The sequence below is a fragment of the Emydura macquarii genome, unplaced genomic scaffold, assembly GCF_026122565.2.
Source record: "Emydura macquarii macquarii isolate MOO-44397 ecotype Brisbane River unplaced genomic scaffold, CSIRO-AGI_Emac_v2 contig_499, whole genome shotgun sequence".
Lineage (NCBI taxonomy): Eukaryota > Metazoa > Chordata > Testudines > Chelidae > Emydura > Emydura macquarii.
The window spans coordinates 12,381,493-12,401,202 of record NW_027130636.1 but is presented as its reverse complement, the minus strand read 5'-3'; the positions used below and the strand labels follow the sequence as shown (position 1 = coordinate 12,401,202).

Sequence of the window (19,710 nt, the reverse complement as noted above, 5' to 3'; positions counted from 1 at the left end):
AAAATAAATACGATATACCAAAGCTATTTTGGACCTATAGTACATTAAATTGCCAAGTGTAACCAACTTGTGTTACATTTTGCATGAACGTTGTACTTGTCATATTCCAAGAACTCATATGTGATTATGCTTTCCTGAGTTGAGGGTTAGATGAAGATTAGTGAGAACATCAAAGCTGCAGTTAAACTGAAGAAAGATGAGTTTAAACCAAGTCATTAGAGATCCCTTTGAAGTGATTACAGATTACGCACTGTCTCTTTTAAGTGGGATACTTATCTGCCTTTCAATATTTAAGTAATAAGACACAAGAAGCAGTGCTTTTCTGAGGGATTATGGCATGCCTTTGGTGTGTTGTAAGACATGAGCCAAAGGCTGAGTGACTTCAACTGCTGAAAACTGTAGTAATCCTTCCAATGCAGTGCTGGACTACTTTACTGCTATTATGAAAGGAAAGTTTTAAAGGAAAAAAGGTCACACTGTGTATGTGTAGTAACTGAGCATTGTGGATAGTAATGTGACCCCATTGACAGCCAATCAGAAACCACCCTTTGGACTAGGTTGCAAAACCATTGTTAGTGATAGGGTTTCCTGAATCAGTAATGCTTACATTTTAGCATAAATAATTGACCCTTTCTTTTCCTTCAAAATACTTTAATTACATTTTGTAGGCTATAAATTTAAAACTACATTACAAATTATCCCTTAATAAAACCACTGTGTTACTCTTTTCTGTACATCTACATGTCTCACTGAATCTTAGTTCATTACAACAAAAATGTAGTTCCTAGAATAAGCATGAGACCAGGTCAGTAGTAATAATACATGTAAACATGCAGGACCTCCCAACAAGTACAGAGAAGTGACAGCTGGCTGCATCTTGTGAATCTGTACAAATTCAGAATGACTGCTAATATAATTCATGGACCACCTTCTGTTGGTGAAAGAGTTACATTCTCTGAAGAGACCTATATGTATATCTAAAGTTTGTCTCTTTCACCATCAGAAGTTGGTCCAGTAAAAATATTACCTTACCTGGGTTGTCTCTCTCAGATCTGGACCAATATGGCTACAGCAATGCTGCATAATACAATTCATGTTCATTTTACCAGTGACTATTTTCTAAACTACTTGTGTTTCTGAGCTAGTGATCCTATGTATTAACAGTTCTGTCCATTATTATTATTCCATATTTTATATTGTGGTAGTGCCTACAAGCTAAAAACCCTCCTCGTGCCGGGCACTGTACAAACATATAGTACATGACACCTTTCTCCCCAAACAGCTTACAGAGCTTAAAAGACTGTGATTTAACAGGTGCATGAGGAGATGGGATACTAATAAGATGGATGTGTCCAGTTCTTATTCAGTCAGGAGAAATAATCACAGCTCATCACCTTACTGGCTGTTGTCAAGTTGCAGTTTTCTGCACATATTATGACAAAGGTGAGTTTTGAAGAGATACTTGAAGGGGGATATGGTGCTGGCTTTATGGATTTGGACTGGAAGTTTTCCCCATGACTAAGAGGCAGCATAGGAAAATAATATGCTTCTTTATATACACGGTTATAAAAACTATTCACTGTCTCAGAAGTAGATTCATATTTTGATTAATAAGTTGTATATGTGCCGCTAAAAACAAGATTTCCTCTATAAGTGCTAGAAAGAGAGCTACTGTTCTCTCAACGAAGGGCATTAATCAGAACCTACCTGTGCCCAAAAAAGCTGTGTAATAGTGACTGTATATAATTTCAACTATATTTCATGTGATTATATCCTAGGTAAATGTCTTCTGTCCAGTCTTGGTGCACTATATGCTCACCCTTTCCTTCTCAAAAACTATCTTGTATAACACTTATTACATTTGCTCACAGTAGAAATGTATTGCGGAACAAATGTTGAACTGAAAGTGAGTGTGTTGGCATGGTTGAATACTATAATGGTAGTTGGGCTAATGCTTGGAGACTGGCATTATGTAAGTCATAAATCTTACCTAATGTATATCTACTATTTACGGTTTGCATTGAGGAAATACCTTTGAGCAACCTTAACTGCAAGTTAAGTATGTCCTTTGTATGAGGATATTACACATGCCATAATAATGTACAGTGGGTTCCATTAAAAAACTCAACATTTGCCAATGGAAACATTATTTCTGTACAATATCCTCGTCTAATGATGGCAAGCTTCCTTGATACAGCAGTTACTTGAGACTGTAAAGCCTGATGAGTTAGAGGTGCTGAGTCCCCATTAATTTCAATAGTCTTTTTCAATAGAATCATCAGAAACATACCACACAAATGCTAGTGGCTGTGCAGTACCACAGACATTGGTAGACAATAAAAAGAAAATGAATAGCGTTGGATTAATTTCTGCAAAAATCACAGCTAGCTAGTCGGAAGCTTAGCTGCTTGACTCTAAATTTTCAAAAGGCAGCACTCAGTACTATATTCAAAGCACCAGACCTTACCACTTACTTCTGCACACAGACTTTAAAAGATTTTGGTGACAGTATCAGTAAAGGCACGGCAAGACATGACATAATCTCTTTCTCAGCCTAGCAGGCTGTAAAATAGGGCCAAAACTTTCAAACTGGGATGTCTACATTTGGGGACCTATATCCACATTTACTCATGGAAATATGTAGACTGACTTTCAGAGGTGATGAACAGTCACTGAGTTTAGTGGGAGCTACAGCTGCTCAGTGCTTCTGAAAATCAGTCTTTTAAAGTACCTATATATAAATATAGATGTCTAACTTCAGGCATTCAGATTTAAGATTTGCGCTTACGATTCTAGTATGTCACTCTCTGGAAGTCTTTGTGAGCCATGTTCAAGAAAGGTGCATGCCTCCTATTCCTCCCCCTTCCCTGCTTAATCTATCCCAGTGCCCCTTAGTTCTATAAGTGAATTGTTTCAGCAATTCAATATCCTTATTGTGGAAAGAACACATTTTCTCTGGAGTCCATACCTGGTAATGCAGTGCCGACGCCACTGTTGCCCAGTCATGGTCACTTTCAGGCTAAAGGCTTCGCTCAGGTTAAAGTTACAGCTCATTTATCTATGTTGTTAATAAGAAGAATACCGATGAGCCTTTAATAAAACCTGTCACCACTTTAACCAGAGGTGATTAATCTAAGGCATGGATTCTCTGTGTTTCTCCTGTGATTAACCAACACTTGTAACGTTGATTGTGACCCTAATTCTGATGCTTTGCAGCCTCATCCCCACTTGTAGTTCACAGTAAGTCTCTATTTGGATATTTATAAATAAAATATAAAAGATGGTTAAAATTAAAAATCAAATCTCAGAGGAAAAATATAAAGATGCAGTTCAGCCTCTTAATGGCTCCGCTTAAGCCTCAGCCAGTTCAGTCTCTTCCTTCCTCCTGCTTGCAGTTATGAGGAGGAGGTTGGGGCAGCCCTCTCCTTGCTGCAGAGCATTTGCAGTGGAAGGTGGCCCTGGTCCGGTGGCTAGCACACACGCAAAGTGAAGGTGAGTTCTTTGTGGGCCACTTCTGCACCTATTTGGTCACATTTGATTTGTGCATGATCACATGAAGATCTTGTCAGATGCTGTTGAAACAGACTCAGTTTTCAGGCTTGCACTCTTGAAGCTGGTATTTTTAATTGTTTATTATTTTAGCTGTTTGCTTATGACTCCAAAATTAAGAAACAGTATTCTATGGAAACATGACCGAGTGGCTTGCATAAAATTAAATTTGCCTCTTTGATGGACACCTCTTGGAAGCAAGTGGCTCTTTGCTATACAAATAGAATAGCCCTGTCTTAATTTACTGAACTCTATCAGTCTTGCAAACACAGTTCATATTGAATTGTAAGACAATAACTGTCATTGCTTCATCTAAATGAATGCAAATGCACTGACTCAAGACAAATCTTTTGAGTTGTGAATTAACTTTTATGGGCACAGGTTTTGTATACGTGGGAACAGGCTTTTTGGTGAGTTTAAACCACTATAGTTATTAAACCCTCATGTGAACACTCTTATTCTAGTATAAAAGTGGCTTTTTTAATTTAGTTAATGTTGCTTGAGAAGGGATTTATGTTAAACTGCAAAAAAGCCGCTGTTATGCCAGAATAGGGGTCCACATGTGAGTTATACCTGCACAATTATATCGGTATAACAGGCAAAGCTTTCCTTTGTAGACAAGGGTATAGTTTTGGTCTGTACCTTACACAACATTTATTCAAATTAAGTCCATCTTTTACTTTTCTGGTACAATCATAAACAATCAATCTCTCCCTTGAAAGAAAACTAGGATCAACATTAGTCAACAAATGTTGTGTCTCTCTGTGTTACCGCAATTATTTAGGCATTCCAGTTCTTGAATGTAAAGACTTGAGTCTTGAATCATTTTAAAAAATGAGTTACACAAAACTCTCCACTTGAGTTAAAATGCAGCCTAAGCAACTAACCAGCTCCCCCCGCCTGGTTTTGACATAGCTGACCTATACTGTGATTTTTGGTAATAGGGTGAGTAAGAGGGACAGAGAAATCTATGGAGCCAAATGTTTAGGCTGGAATTTTTAAAGCAGCCTGAAGGAAGTCAGATGGCCAAATTCAATCCCAGCCATAGATTTTAATTTAAAATATTATTTGCCACTTTTTCTTTTTCATACAATTAACCAGTATACTTTCTACAGTTGACTTAAATATGATCAGGGATTTGGGTTGTCCCTGGATTTCTTCTACTAAAAAGTTTGCACTAGTTTAATTAAACCAGTTTAAAATGAGTTATAGTGATAAGCTTGTCCCTGCAGAGCTTAAACATTTTATTGATCATTAGATTGTGTATACCTCATTTTTAACATACCTCATTGTTTATTTGCATCTTTATATTTTTTGCAAAGTTTGATTTTTTTTTAATTTTACATTGTATGAAATGTTGCTTCCTTTTCAAAATGCACAGAGGGATTTTATGGTTCCAACCATAACGTTAAACTGTAATTATTTTAAACGCAGGCTTAGCGTAAGATTAATCAAATTTCAGCAAGGTTGTTTCTGTTAAGATTGGTATTTAACTGAAGTACCTAACACTTGTTAGGTAGTTTAAGGCAGGAAGTCTAATGTTGACTGACTTTGAAAAAATAACTGGCTGATTTAAATTTAAATTATATTGTTCAACAATGTTATGTAATTGGATGGGAAAGCAGGAAAGTCCTTTTATTAGAGAATTCTTTGTAGATAGTAGCCATGAAAGCCACAGTGGTTGATGCTAATTACCATATTTTGTTTAAACTTCCATCTAAATGAAAGGATCATTCAATTCAGAAGCTGCAGTCATTCAAAAACCACAAGTGCAGCTGAATTGCTGCTGCCAAGCAGATGGGGCTTTGATCAGAATAAGTTATTTGCAGCTTTATTGTCCGGCTGCCAGGGTGGGGCTTGTATTGAATCATCTCCTTCAGAAGAAAGGGAGAACCAGGTCTCACTGATTAGTGATAAGTTTTTACTTTTTGCTGATGAAAATCCTCAACTAAAAAGACAAACTGCAAGGTACTTATTTAAAAAAAGTCTTGTGATATCAGACCACTTTAATACATGGGATGCCTGTAGTAGGATAATAGCTAATGTATTTATTTTTATCTAATGGTAGTTTGTGGGGGATGGGGAATTCAATTATTTTAAGCAGAGCGGAAACATCTGATTTTATTTTTTGCCCAAATTCAACTTTGACTTATACTGGAAGAGAGGAGGAAAGCCTGTACTGGAGCCATTGCTACTACTGTGATGTATCCCATACTTCATCCTGACTAAATTTGAAAGCTTAGCACTGTAGTTTCACACCCATCTGAAATACTTTCTTTCAGTATGCTGGGAGGTGAAAACAGTGTTGTAAACAAGTCAGTTGACAAGGGTGGGGGGAGGAGAAGTTTTCTGTTGTGTGGCTTTACTAATACAGGAAGACATTTTTTCTTCTTGTTTCACTAAAACAAGAAGAAAAAATTACCAGGAACTCAGTCTGGGAGGAATAAAGCCAAAGCAGAAATGAGCACTGCAGAATAAATCTTACCTGACCCATAAACAGGCTTATTCTGCAGTGCTCATTTCTATTTTGGCTTTATCCCTCCCAGACTGAATTCCTAGTATGCTTTTCTTAACGTTTTGAACACTGGCTGCTGTATTAGTAAAGCTACGTGACCAGAGAGACCCTGTGCATTGTCAGAAAGCCAAATGTAATGTTCTTTCATTTTAAATATTAAACATTATGTTTTAATGTTCTTTAAACAAAAAAATTAATCTTCTTTGAGGAAAATACTATTTAAAATAAATCTTGTGTTTCAGACTTTTCCTCCCCAACTCTGTTCCCCCTCATTGTAATGAAAGTGTAACTTTAAAAGAGAAATTCAAGATCCATTCCTGTGACCCTGCTGGGGGAAAAGGAGCTCTTGTGAACTCTGCCTTATTTTAAGCACTGTAAATACAGTAACCGTCTAGATTCAGCACTGGAGCATTGTGAAATAAAGTAAACATGTTCCCCTTCTAAACCCTCTCTCCCTCCCCCCAAAAAAACTCTCCTCCTGTAATTTATTCTGCAGTGGATTTTTTTTAAAACAATATTTGACTTACTCAATTGCAATAGACTCTTTACCCCTCACTTTCCCATCCTGATTCACATATTGACAAGTTAAGGAAGTGCTAACTAGGAGGTTGTATTTATGAAATGTAGCCTAAATTTGATGCTAAAGAACTAATCCCATTTGCTTTATTTACATGAATTATCCTACCAACTGCAATGGACATACTGATGAATAAAATATGCAGGATTTGGCCCTAACTATACATTTGCGTCTTGATGATACTTGCCCAAAAATTGTAATGTACAATCTCAGACTGTAATTTTAATTTTCCTATCTATATTGACGTTGTAGGTGGCTTTTCTAAGTTCAGCACATTTGAAGTGGATAAATGGTTTGTGAACATTTTTAAACTCTGATGATTTAACTCTCTGAGGAAAAATGGCTCCAAACGGAGATCACCATTATTGCTGCATTTTGTTTCAGTTCTTCTTTCTTGCTCTCACCTCTTGCTGCCCTTGTTTGTTTCTTTCCTCCCTTCTTTACACTTCCCTGTTCCCACCCCCTACCATCCTTTTTATTTTATCTGTTTTCTCTCTCTTTTGTGTGATCTGCTGGGGAAGATCACAGTAGTGTTTTACATAAAAAAGGGTTACAGAGGAATCTAACTAGCATCCTAGTCTTTATACCAAACTTTGTGGTAAGAACAAACATGTGAATTTCAACCTGAGAGGTAATTTTCAGCACCTGAAAACAGGAGCTGAAAACAACTGTTTTACCCAGTTACAGCTATTGCCTCATAGTAGCAACTCTACAACACCAAATTCTTTGATATAAGAAAGTTAAGTGCTTCAGCTAAGAGTGATGATTGTGTAGAGTGTTTTTATAGGTTTAAAAAAAAGAAACAAAGTACTATGTTTTGGTAGGCTCATTCTACAATAGTCCTGCATTAAGACAGAAGATCCTTTATAAACTTTTCCATTATACTTGAGTGATAACCTTAAACTAGTCTTAGAGGGGCCAATCCATTGCTGGTTTTGGTTGCAATGGCAAAGTTCTATTGGGTCTTTTTTGAGACTGCCTGTTTTGTATGATGAATTATGCAGAATAGATATGTTATGTATAGCATTTTTTAAATGAAAATGAACTAAGATCTGTAAACACAGAAAACTCACTGTTAGATTTGAACTGTTGTCTAAGGTCAAGCAGGTTGCTGGAAAAAAAATACCTAAACTTGATTCAGATTTCCTAGAAATTCTAATATTTCTAGCCCAGATTAGAGTAAATTGACTTTTTTTTAAAGATTTTTGGAGGGGTTTTTTTTTTGTTTTTGTTTTAAAATAAATTTCTCTACACTACTATTTTATTTAGTAGGTCAGAAATATTTCTCAAGTTTCTAGTTCATGCACACTAAGTGTTTGTATTTATTGCCAAGTTGTAGCTCATGGTGAAGTATGAGGCCTCCATATGAGACAATCCCTAATTTTAATGGGTAAAATAAGTGTTACACATTTTTATCTTCAGTAATAGTTACAGTAATATAAAACTTCAAATGTCTTTCTTCGATGGCAATTTAATCTCAGCTTCAAATGAGACAAAATTTATCCAGCCAAACTTTCATCCATCTGGTCTAAAAAGGAGGGAGAACTGATGGAGTCCCAGTAGATGGTTTTCTGAGAGGTAATATGGCATTAAAATCTTGTATGGGTGAAAAGTCATATTAATCTAGCTTTCTAGTTTTCTGTAAACTTAAAATACAGTCATTAGGGGTTGATTTGACTCAGTATTTCCCAAATCCTGTTTTGAACTATATTTCAAAATCTCATTTCAACTTAAAGCCAGGGTGAGTACTACAATTACAAACTTAGAAATATGTTTGTGACAGTTATGACAATTATCTGCAATATCTTTTGGAGACTTTACTATAGTAAGTTAATGTAGGCCAGAGATCATATATAATACGATGGGAGAGGGTGACCACAGCTCATCCAGGAATTTAGATAGTGGGAGGTGATTAGGAAAATTCAGTCAGGTTGTAACACTTCCAGAGAGGTAACACCATCTGGAGAGCCTTACATATGTTGTTTCAAACTGTATTCTCTAGAGACCAACAGACAGAGAAAGGACTTTTGGATAAACAGTCCAGGTTTTAGCTCGGGGCCCTCTTTCTGAGCCAGCAAATGGACAGAACCTTTTGTCCAAGATGTGAGGCGGGGAGGGGCAATCATTAAGGAGGGTTGGAAGGACTGAAACCTAGAGCTTGAGGTTGGAGATGGGGTGATCTCTGATAAGCTTGTTAGCATATGTGTAGGTTCTTGTTTTTAGTATATCTTCTCTAATATTTTCACCTTAAGAATAAATGTGCTTGCTTATAAAGAGCTGTGTGGTAATTTACAGCTGCTGGCAATTACATTCTTCATTGATCTCGAAGAGTAAATCAAGTGTAAATGCTGGCCTGTTTAGGCAGTCTGGCTTGCAGGGAATAAGCTGGGAGTTGTGCAGTCTGGGAAAACACCAATCAGGACCAGGAGAGATGTGGGTCTCTGCCCAAGAGAGGTGACAGCTGTGGACCTGGGAACCTAGAGGGGATGCCTTTGCTGGAGGGGGAATACAAGTGCAGTTGCTCTGAGCTACCACAATGATCTTTAGAATAATATAGTCAAAGTCTGAAGGATATGTAATTATAGGATTTTACAGAGAGTAACTTATATATATCATACATTTAAGGTTCCTATACAAATTTGAAATCTGAGTGCACGTAGCCCAACCAATACATCCTTGCTATATACTAGTAGTGCCAATGATGAATATGTTCAAATACCACAGTAGCTATTTCCTGCATACTTTCAGATGATCATAGATTACTTTTCAATAGTTTTAAAAATGAGTTGCGTGTAAAGATTTAGAATGAATTGCATTTATGACAAGTTGTCAGTGAGAAACAGTTTGTGTGGAACCAAAAAACCCTACTCTGATTCCAATTTTTAATCTGCTGTTTATGAGACTAATTCTAAGATCACAATGTAATAAAAAGAAGATGATAAAAGGCTTTGTTCTAAATAGCACTAATAAACCTATCATTTCAGAATAATGGCTTTGATATACTGAACAGTCTAATAGGCTGGATCCTTTTTGCTCTGCTGCAGGGAAAAATCTGTATAGTGGAGCTCTCCAAATGACTTGCATTTGACCAATATATCTGTGAGTTAATTGCTCTATAGAGAGAATTTAAGTGTACACTAGCCAGTTTCAGTTGAAGTCTTTACTCAGGATTAAATCAGCCCCTTTGGTGGAAAAACCTGCAGGAGAAGCTGGGGGACCAGAGTTAAAGGAGACCTCTACAAACGCTTCTCTCAGATCATTCTTTTGGGGTTGCTGTTCCCCTATAGAATAATCAGGGCAATTGTCTTTGTTTTACTGCATTGACTTTAAGTCACTGTCTTAGTAACTCTGTACTGGCTGCAGGTCAGCCCTGTTACTTGTCTGGCTCACTTGAAGCATGGCAACAATGGGCCCACACATGCCGGCATCCCTCTGTCACTTGCTGCCCTTGGAACTCCCACTCTAGACGTTGTCTACAGCATGCAGGCACTTTACAGAATAGTCAATACCATTTCAGCTTACTTAACCGTTCATTGGTTTCTAGCTGGTTGCCTGGGTGCAGAGATTGTGTACATGTTTTACCTGCCCTCCCTGCAGTCTCTTTTCCCATCACTGGCCTGCCTTCTTCCCATTTACAGATCTTTGAGCTGGCAGAGGTCCCTGCATGGGGTCTAGGGATGGTGAAGGTGGTGCAATGGAGATAGATGACACCCACTTATTTGCAGGAAGGGGGAGAGCCACCATGGATTATCCCTTTTATGTTTGAATCACAGTGGAAAAACCTGGCTTCCAGTATTTACCATTTGAGTTTTGACTTCATGAAGATTTTATACTTCTTCCTTAATGATTACACTGCTTCACTTCTAATTAGCTAATATAACTGGCAGCTATTTACTTTTTTAAAAAAGCAGTTAATGGAATTTTAATTTCTGCTCAGATTGGCATCTGTCTTGCCTGTTCAATATTTTTCTAACAAGGTGTTTCGATGTGTAATTATTTGTAATTAGACTACACTGAGACAATTCCACCTTTTAATTTGAAAAGGGCTTAAGTGTATTTGATTTCAGTGTTGTTATTATTACATGACCAGAATCTTGATTTTTTTTTTTTTTTTTTTTTTACGGTTTCTGTATTATCACAGTTACCATCTTCCAAATTATAAGTTATGGTTGTCAATAGCATGAATTAACGTTATAACAGAAATCAATCTTTCCTTTCTCTGGTTACTGATAGCCTCAAGACTGATTTTTTGCTGTATTATAATAAAAGTATAGCTAGTAAAATGTGTCGCTCAGCTGACTAGATTAGTTGTATGTCACTTTCAGCATAATTGGTGAGAACTCAACAAGCTTTGGTTCCTCTCAACCCTCTTGTTAAAAATTATAGCAAATTTAATCTCTGTAGGAAGGGGAACTGACATTTTAATTCTCAATTCCTTAATCATGGAGGGTGCACAGAAACAAAATCTGAATTTAAGGACACAATAAAGGGATATCATTATATAGAAAGGGGAAAAAGATCCTATGTATGAACAATGTAAATAGCAAGATAAACTATCAATAACAACTTATATGAATAATTCCTATATTCAGTATTTAACTGCTATTACCAGTATAGCCATCATTCAAGAATACTCACAGTAGTAAAAGAAAAATCTCTCACAGAGATCATCAGATAAAGAGAGACAAGAAAGGACACAATCATGCAATTTTTGTTCCATTTACAGTGGGACTACTCCAGTGAATATGGATCATGTGAGTAAGGCTTGCAAAACTGGGCCTGAAAATAAAGTTAGATACAGTTTGTCTTACTCATATTGATTTCAATGAGGTTACTCCTGTGGGCAAGAGGAGCAGGATTTGTCTCATAATATATATATAAAAAACCTAGCAGTAGTCTGAAAACTTACTTAACTTCAAGGATGATGATATATGCTTCTAATTGGCAATATTTCCTGAACTACATTTTACTACATATTGAGCTATATATTCACCAACAAGATCTGTATGCAATGTTGAGAAAATATGGCAAAAATATCATAAGGTAAACTGCAGTTAGAGGAATGGAAACAACATTTTATTGGTTAAAATAGTCTCAATTAATCAAATATAGAATATTTCATACTTACAAAATCTACCATTTACTATATGCTCTAGAAGAATTCCATTAGTAAGGCAAGAATATATCTGATCCATAGTAAACTCATAAGCTGAATGAATATGGTGGAACAAATACCTAATTAGGCTCATTAGAAATCTGACTGGATTTGGAGGTGAGGTGTATTCAGCCTGCAATTCTCTGTAAATCATAACTTTAGGCTTTTGTGTATGCTTTCTTCAGATCTCCTATTTTCTTCTGTTCGTACTCACTAAATCTTTACTATATATACAGAATCTATTTTCATGGAAACTCATTTCTTTCTGTGTGCAAAGGAAGATTAATGTTTTTCTGATATATAGACTTTGGTATTTAAATAATCATATTTGGTTACTTTTAGGCAAAGCATTAGTAATATGCTTTCATTGGGCACTATGAATGAAATACATTTTCCCTGCATGAAACTAATGATCAGGTTTTATGCAGGTGAAGTGTTGCCATGATTGAGGCAGCAAACTGAGTGTTCCAGCCAAGAACTAGAATGCAGAACCATAGGACAACCTCTGTAGCTCACAGAAATACCGAATGGCCATCTCATAATCTAAATATAAAATATTCTGGAAGAAAACATTTTGGGAAGAGATGGACAAGTTGTTGGCCAAGGCATCCAAGAATTAAAAAATCTCAGCCCTGCTTGAGACATGCAGAGAGGAACTATGGAGGCATTGCACGATAGCCAGACAATCCTTTTTGGCTTCAAATTCTCTAGATGTCATAAAAGAGAATCTAACTTTGCCAGAGGATTTTGGCAGTGAAATAGGCAAAATGTCCAGACCACTCTTCTCCAACAGAACATTCTCCAAGAACAATGCATGACTTCCTGGCCCGTGTGTGAGAGTGAAATTAACTTTGGGGCAAGCATACGAGTTGTTGGATGAGTGCAGCCTTGGAAAAGTAAGTGAAGCCGTATTGCACCATTTGGAGATTGGAGCCATGGTGTCAAATTCAGAGACTATACTAGGGTTTACTTAATTTTATTTTAAATTCCCCTCCACCAAAAATTTGATATCTACAAGACCAGGTGGTCCAAATCTTTAAACCATGAAATCCGTCTGAGACCTCAAATTTTTAAATTTAAATTAAAGATGAAGATACTCAACTCCAATCTATCCACAGCCTTCTAGGGAGATTACGTTTCACTGATGGACCTCAAGGAGACCTATGTCTATATAACTGTTAGCAAAGTTCACAGTTTAGATTTATGTACTAACAGTCACTTAGACAATTTTATGAAAATTTTTCATTTTGGTTGATACTTTTAATTTTTATTTTGTTTTGGTTAGGGTGTGGAAATCCCATTTATTCCTCTGGGGCTAGGGAAAGGGAGAAGAGTGGAGTAAATATGCAAGTGATTTTTTTCCCCCATCCCACTGAAACAAAACAAATAACATTAAAATTTATTTTTTTAATGAAAACAAGGTGTTTCAAAATGTTTATTGAAATATATTTCATCTTTTTTTACTAGCCCTAGTCACCAGTATTGCTAAGAAATTGTATTAAATAATATGATGTTCAATATGACTTTGAAGTTGTTGTAGCCAGGGATCCGGCTGTTAATTTTGGGCCAGCTGGTCATGGGTAAACCACACAGCTCCAGTTAACTGGGATTTATCCATGACCAGCTGGTACCATGTTACACATGATGGTACCTGTTTGCACTGACTTCAAAATGATGTTTAATATCATGTTAGTTAACACAGTGACTCAAGGTCATAATTTCCTAGCGAAAACAAGCTTCTAATGAATAGTGTTTTTCGGTGAACTATTAGGAACCAGGAGTCATTGTCCTTCTCAGTTTTGTTTTTAAGATAGGCCTGAAGGTAAAGGAGCTGAGGAAACTGTGCCTTTGCCATGGGCGGGCCATTACTTCTCCAGTTTTTGCAGCCAGAATGCACCTTGCTTTACCTAACTTGTTTTAGGGTGTCTCTGCCCTTGCATGCTAATGCAATCCATTGAGTTTCACAGGGGCTATGAGGAAAAATAGCATTGCTCCTTTTTCAGTGTTGGTGGATAGTACTGGGCAGCTGATTATATGCTCCCAGAGTGCTCTCTCATGTTTAGGTTCTGCACAGTTCTGTTCTGTTACCCCTCTTTTTCATTGCACATAGGAAGCTGTTAGAAGAGATTAGTGTAGAAGTGGATTACATTGTCTTCAGCATGCTGATATCCAAGCTAAATATTTCCATTAGTGGAATGTAGGTTAGATTTTGGCCCCAAATATATTGGATCCCTTTAAAAAAATATGTTCAGGCCAACATTTTCAATCTGGCTACCTACACTAAGGTACCTAAATTAATATTATGAATTTAGGTGCCTAGCTATAAGTAGCCAAGGTTAAAAATTTTGGCCACAGTGCTTACTTCATGTGAAAATCCATGGCAAAAGTAGCTGAACATACCATACAAACTAACTCACTCTCTGTATAACTTAGACGTGGCTATCGTTCAGCTGAATGTACTGGTACTTACATAAAAAGCTAAAATAGATGCAAAGTTCTGACTGTATAAAGATGTTAATATATGCACCCTTTCTTCCCGTTCCTTTTTTAAATGAAGGGGATAGTTTTTTCTTCATTGTGTCACACAGTGTATCTTTCATGTCTCATGACTTTTCCATCAAATGATTCTTTGTGCATCCAAAATGGATTGGGCCAGATTGCACAGAAAGAGTAAGGGAATGGCTTTTCAAGAACAACAATGTGGTTGTGCATGTGGGCTCCCCGATACTGCCCCAATACAAATAGTTATATATTTTAATGAAATATGTTTTTATTAAGTTGTAAAAAGATTTTCTAGAAATTGGGTTTAAAATATGTACATTTTTATTCAAAAATGTGTTTTCAGACCTCAGCACTGGTTAGTTGTTTCATTCATTCATTTATTTATTTATTTATAAGAGAGAGGAGAGATCATCTGTGCCCATTGATCTGCTGTTTGTTGTGAGATTATACGGTGTGACCTCTAGCCATAGAGAGAAATGATCCTGCCCAGGGACACTAAAAACCCAGAGAGATTTGTCAGGTGCTGGCAGCACTGAATATAACCAATTATGCCACACCATATGTGATATCAAATTGTAATTTGCTCTCTTTAGATTAACAGGCATAGCAGAATATATTTTAGAGGAAAAACCAGAACTTTTTGCACACCCAACAATTTATAATTAAAATGCTGAGTATTTTGGGCTGTAGCTGAGATGCTTTAATAAAAAAAGAGGATTTCTATAGATAATGTAGATTTCCCCAATATGCTGCCTTTTTTTTTTTTTTTTGGGTCTCCTTATTTTTTAGAAGGCACTTCCCTGAATTCTTACCAATAGTTCTGTGATTACATCATCATCTTCAAGATGAGCTTTCCTGTTCAGGCAAACCTTAGAAGTGTATGACAGTATTTGAATATACAGTGTTGTTCTAGCCATGTTGGTGCCAGGATGTTAGAGAGACGAGATGGGAGAGGTATTATCTTTTATTGAACCAACTTGTATGGTGAGAGAGACAAGCTTTTGAGCTCAGGCACAGTTCTTCTTCAGGTCTGGGAAACTAACTCATAGTGTCACTGCTAAATACAAGATTTGAATAGACAGTTTAGCATAAATAGTTAACCTATTTCAAGGGACCATTTCATCCTCACACAACAATTTTACATTCAACAACAAGCACTTTGTCCAAACCATGGGAATAGCCATGGGTACTAGGATAGCTCCCCAATACTCCACCCTCTTCCTCGGCCATCTGGAAGAAGAATTTCTGGACAAATGCACCAAGAGACCAATGATATACCTGAGATACATTGATGAAATTTTTATCCCTTGGACAGATGACAAACTCCCTAATAGATTTCCACCACAACTTCAACAACCACAACCTGTCTATTAACTCTCTGTAAAACTCCCACACCTGCATCAACTTCCTGGACATGACAATCAGCTTCAACAATGGAACCCTACATAAAACTGCATAAAAGAAACCCATGGATGACCCTACCTACATTTATAAATCCAAGAGCCACCCCAGACACACCAAGAAATCTGTTATCTACAGCCAGGCACTCAGCTACCACAGAATATGCTCCAAGGAGAACGTCCGGGATATACACCTTAACACACTCACAACTGCCTTCCTCTATCAGGGAGATTCCACAAGAAAAGTAGATTGCATCATGGGACAGGCCACCCAAATACCCTGATAGAACCTGCTTCAGAACAGATATAAAACTCCCTCTGATTGCGCACGCCTATTTGTCACCTACCCCACACTGGAACCCATATGGAGTATCATCAAATAACTATAACCCATGCTCAATGGGGACTCCATCCTGGAAGAAATTTTTCTTGAACCCTCTCTTCTGACCTTCAGACAACCCCCACAACCTCTCCAAGCTCATCATCAGAAGCAAGCTTCCCACGGACTAGGACACTCCAACTCAAAGTGTCTCCAGACCCTGCCTGAACAACAGATTCAAAACCTGTAGACATATATCCACTGCTACAATGATCAACACCCTCCACAACGTGCCTTTCAAGATCTCTGGGTCCTATACATGCCTATCACAACCTCATCCAGTGCACTAAATGCCCCAATAGCAGTTATGTGGGTGAAACCAGACAATCACTATGCTCTTGAATGAACTCACACAGGAAAATGATAAAAAAAACAAAAACACCCTATCCCCCATGGGTGAATACTTTTCACAAAGTAATCGTTCTCTATATGACCTCTCAGTCCTCATCCTCAAAGAAAATTTGCACAACGCTTTCAAAAGACAAGCCTGGAAGCTTAAATTCATAACTTTGCTAGATGCTAAAAATCCTAGACTGAACAGAGACATTGGATTTATAGCTTTTTTATAACAATCTGTAACCCACTAACAACCCCCCACCCATTGTTTCTCCCCCTCCCCCCTCTTCCTTTCCTCTCTATGACTGGAGTGGTGTTAACAAGCAACTTTACCTTGAGTGGTCCCTTGAAATGAGTGTTAACTATTTATGCTAAACAACCTGTTCAAAACTTGTATTTAGCAGTGACACATTTTTCGTTAGTTTCCAAGACCTGAAGAAGAGCTCAAAAAGCTCAAAAGCTCGTCTCTCTCACCAATGCAAGTTGGTCCAGTAAAAGATATTACCACACCCACCTTGTCTCTCTAAGGAGGAATTAGCCAATAAGGCCCAAAGTCTCCAAAGTATTTAGTCCTCTAAATACCTTGGAGGTTCTGGGGCTCCGGTGTCACCATGGGAAGATCCTGATTTTTTTCTTGCATATACTAAGTGTCCTGAACTACCATTGATTTCAATGGGAGCTGCTTACAGGATGCGGTTTATATTTCTGGTAAAGCTTGTCTGAAACTAAAGCTTGGCTAAACTTTTACAAGCAAGGACATGTCTGAGGAGCAAATTGATGGTAGAATTATGAACACCTAAGAAAAATAGACTGATCTATTGGAAACTCTGGTAGACCCCTAAGTGTAATGAGACAAACAGCACCCCCTAAAAGTTAGGCTTTATAACTTCATAAAGGTGGAGAAGGGTTATTAGCAAGAAGATATCTAGCTACAAACATAGATATGCTATCCAGTTTGAGAGCTGATGCTGTTTGTGAAAGGATATATAGTACAATAGAGATTTTGATGATCAAGTTTTTATGACCCTTTAGATCAAGCTGTGTATAGAAAAGGGTTCTATGGGGTAGTCCTAGATAACATTTCCTCTCTTCCTACATGAGTAAATATTAATGCATATCTTCAAAATTGCTTTCATTTCTGATTCACACATCTTCTCTGTGAAGTAGTCTTAGTGCGCTGACAACATGAACATAGGGTTGTATTGCTAACTCTGTTTTGGTTTTCATTCAAAGTTCACACACATCCTGGGTGTGAGCTCTGCTCTCTTTGCTCTTCCTGCTTACTCTGCTGTGCCCTGCTATCCTGGTTGAGCAGCTGCTGCTATTACACTACCTTTCTCCATCTGGGATGGCAGATGGGCTAATTCTTAAAGAGCCAATATTTGTTGATAGATCAGTTCCTAGAAGGGGCTAAATTGAACAATTGACAATCTTCCCAAAGATTCTGAATATGCCCATGCTTGAGCGATGTGCCACAAAACCAGAAAGGTCTTCCACTGTCTTTCACAACATATAAAATGTTGGAACTTTTAGTAAACTAAAAAATTGATGCTTTGTGGCCCAGGAACTAAGAATACTTACATTTATTACCATATTCCTTTGTAACATTTTTTGTACAGTGTATTGTTTTACAGAGACTTCCACTCACTTTTCCCTCCCCTACCAAACAACAAAAAGTCTTTCACAAATACAGCACGCACTTTGGCACAGTAACAGTGGTGATTGATTTTTGGTTTTGCATCCTCCTGTAACTGGGAGGAATTAAAGTTAGAGAGCTTTCAACTTCCATGTTCCAACAGAAGCTGTGCTGTTTTTCACCGCATATTGTAATTGTGCTTTACTGCTTAAAGATTTAATACATGCTCACTGTGTTTGTGAATCAAAAAGTTATCTGACTTAAGTATTTTCAGACCCACACAATTTTCCCCAGAGCTGCCTTTTTTTTTTTTTTAAAGGGAAAAGAAAAGAGAAAATATAGGGTTTTATTTCTGTCTTTTTTGCTCATTTCTTACTGGATGAATACCTTTCTCGCTACAGTGTATTTGATGCCATCTAACAGAACACACTTTACTGTAAGAAAAATCTCTTTTAGTGGCAACCTATTTCTTAATAAACCTTATCTAAAATCAGTTACATTTTTTCTTATGCCTGTTAAACAGCTTAATTTAATTATCTATCTCTACCTTTACAGATCTTGAATTTGTTTACATAAGTCAGTAAGATATATTCACCTTGACAGTTATGCTAGACCAGTTCCTCTACAGCAATATTTATTCTTTTCCCTTCTTACCTGGCCTTACTGATCTTCCTGTAGACTTTGTCCATTATCCCCACAAGTCAATGTCTGTAACATTTACGGACAATATTAATGAAGAATCTGTAGGTTACCGGAACTGCAGTTGTGACAGTTCTATAAAGAAAATGATACATTCCACTTCAAAACATATGTTGTCATAAGAATGGTAACAAATTTTAATTGAAGGGCAGAATTACTTTCTTGTATAAATTGGCCCATGTGTATTGTGTGCTTTTCACCTTTGTTCACCATCTGTTCTGGCTGAAACTGACGCCTGCCATCTGAGGACTCCCTCCCTGATGCTTAGTTCTCTGATTAGATGGTCATGGAACCCTTAAAAAAATACAACAAAAGACAATCGGGAGTCTGTATGGTGCACACTTCTATATCCCCAAGGCGCTTTTGTGTTTGCACCCTTACTGCAGCCTTTTGTGTGTCCAGACCCCAGATGGTTGCCTGCAGCCACAGCCTTTTGTAGAAGAATCATATACAAATTGTGTAATGGATAATATACTGTATTTTCTGGTCTTTTTAAGTAAATGAACATTTTTAAGTTTAACAAGCAAATTGCCAAAAATACATATTACTGCAAATCTTGGTGAAATATATAAAGAATTGATAACATTACTTAAAAACTATTTACTGGGTGTACTAAAAAATAAGAGTGCAGAAACTGAAGATCAAAGGCAAAAATGTAAAATTATTAGGATAAAAATCAGATATTTAAGGCTAGAAGTTAGACCTGGGAAAACTATGAGAACACTTCTGTGATATTCATTCCTATTTTAAAATAAAATCACTTTGGCCATGTTCTTTATGGGCAAACATTTGAGTGATGTAGTTGTACTGGAAAAACACTATCAAGAAGCACATTTCAAAGTTGCAAGTGTGAGTATTCACAGAAACGTACATTTGCAAATATTCTTGCTGTAAGTCCTTGTGTACTCATCCAGTTAGGGAACTGAAACAGTAACCTGTGGTTTAACTGATACTAACAAGAC

The 19,710-nt window shown here is 37.1% G+C and overlaps 1 protein-coding gene and 1 long non-coding RNA gene across 3 annotated transcripts in view; one reads left to right on the top strand and one right to left on the bottom strand.

The window, feature by feature from the left end:
- Nucleotides 1-19,710, top strand: part of SPSB4 (splA/ryanodine receptor domain and SOCS box containing 4) — a 276,718-nt gene that overhangs the window by 97,554 nt on the left and 159,454 nt on the right. The window contains exon 1 of one of the 2 annotated variants that reach the window (XM_067538951.1): nt 5,488-5,517. The exons of the other annotated variant lie outside the window; for it this stretch is intronic. The gene's annotated coding sequence lies outside the window, so the exon portion shown is untranslated. Of the gene's footprint in view, nt 1-5,487; nt 5,518-19,710 lie in introns of those variants that run through there. 2 annotated transcript variants of the gene reach the window in all.
- On the bottom strand, nt 8,054-18,801 carry LOC137147000 (uncharacterized). The gene is made up of 3 exons (XR_010918125.1): nt 18,704-18,801; nt 11,280-11,420; nt 8,054-8,212 (listed from the first exon to the last, which is right to left on the bottom strand). It is a non-coding gene; the product is annotated as an uncharacterized lncRNA (long non-coding RNA).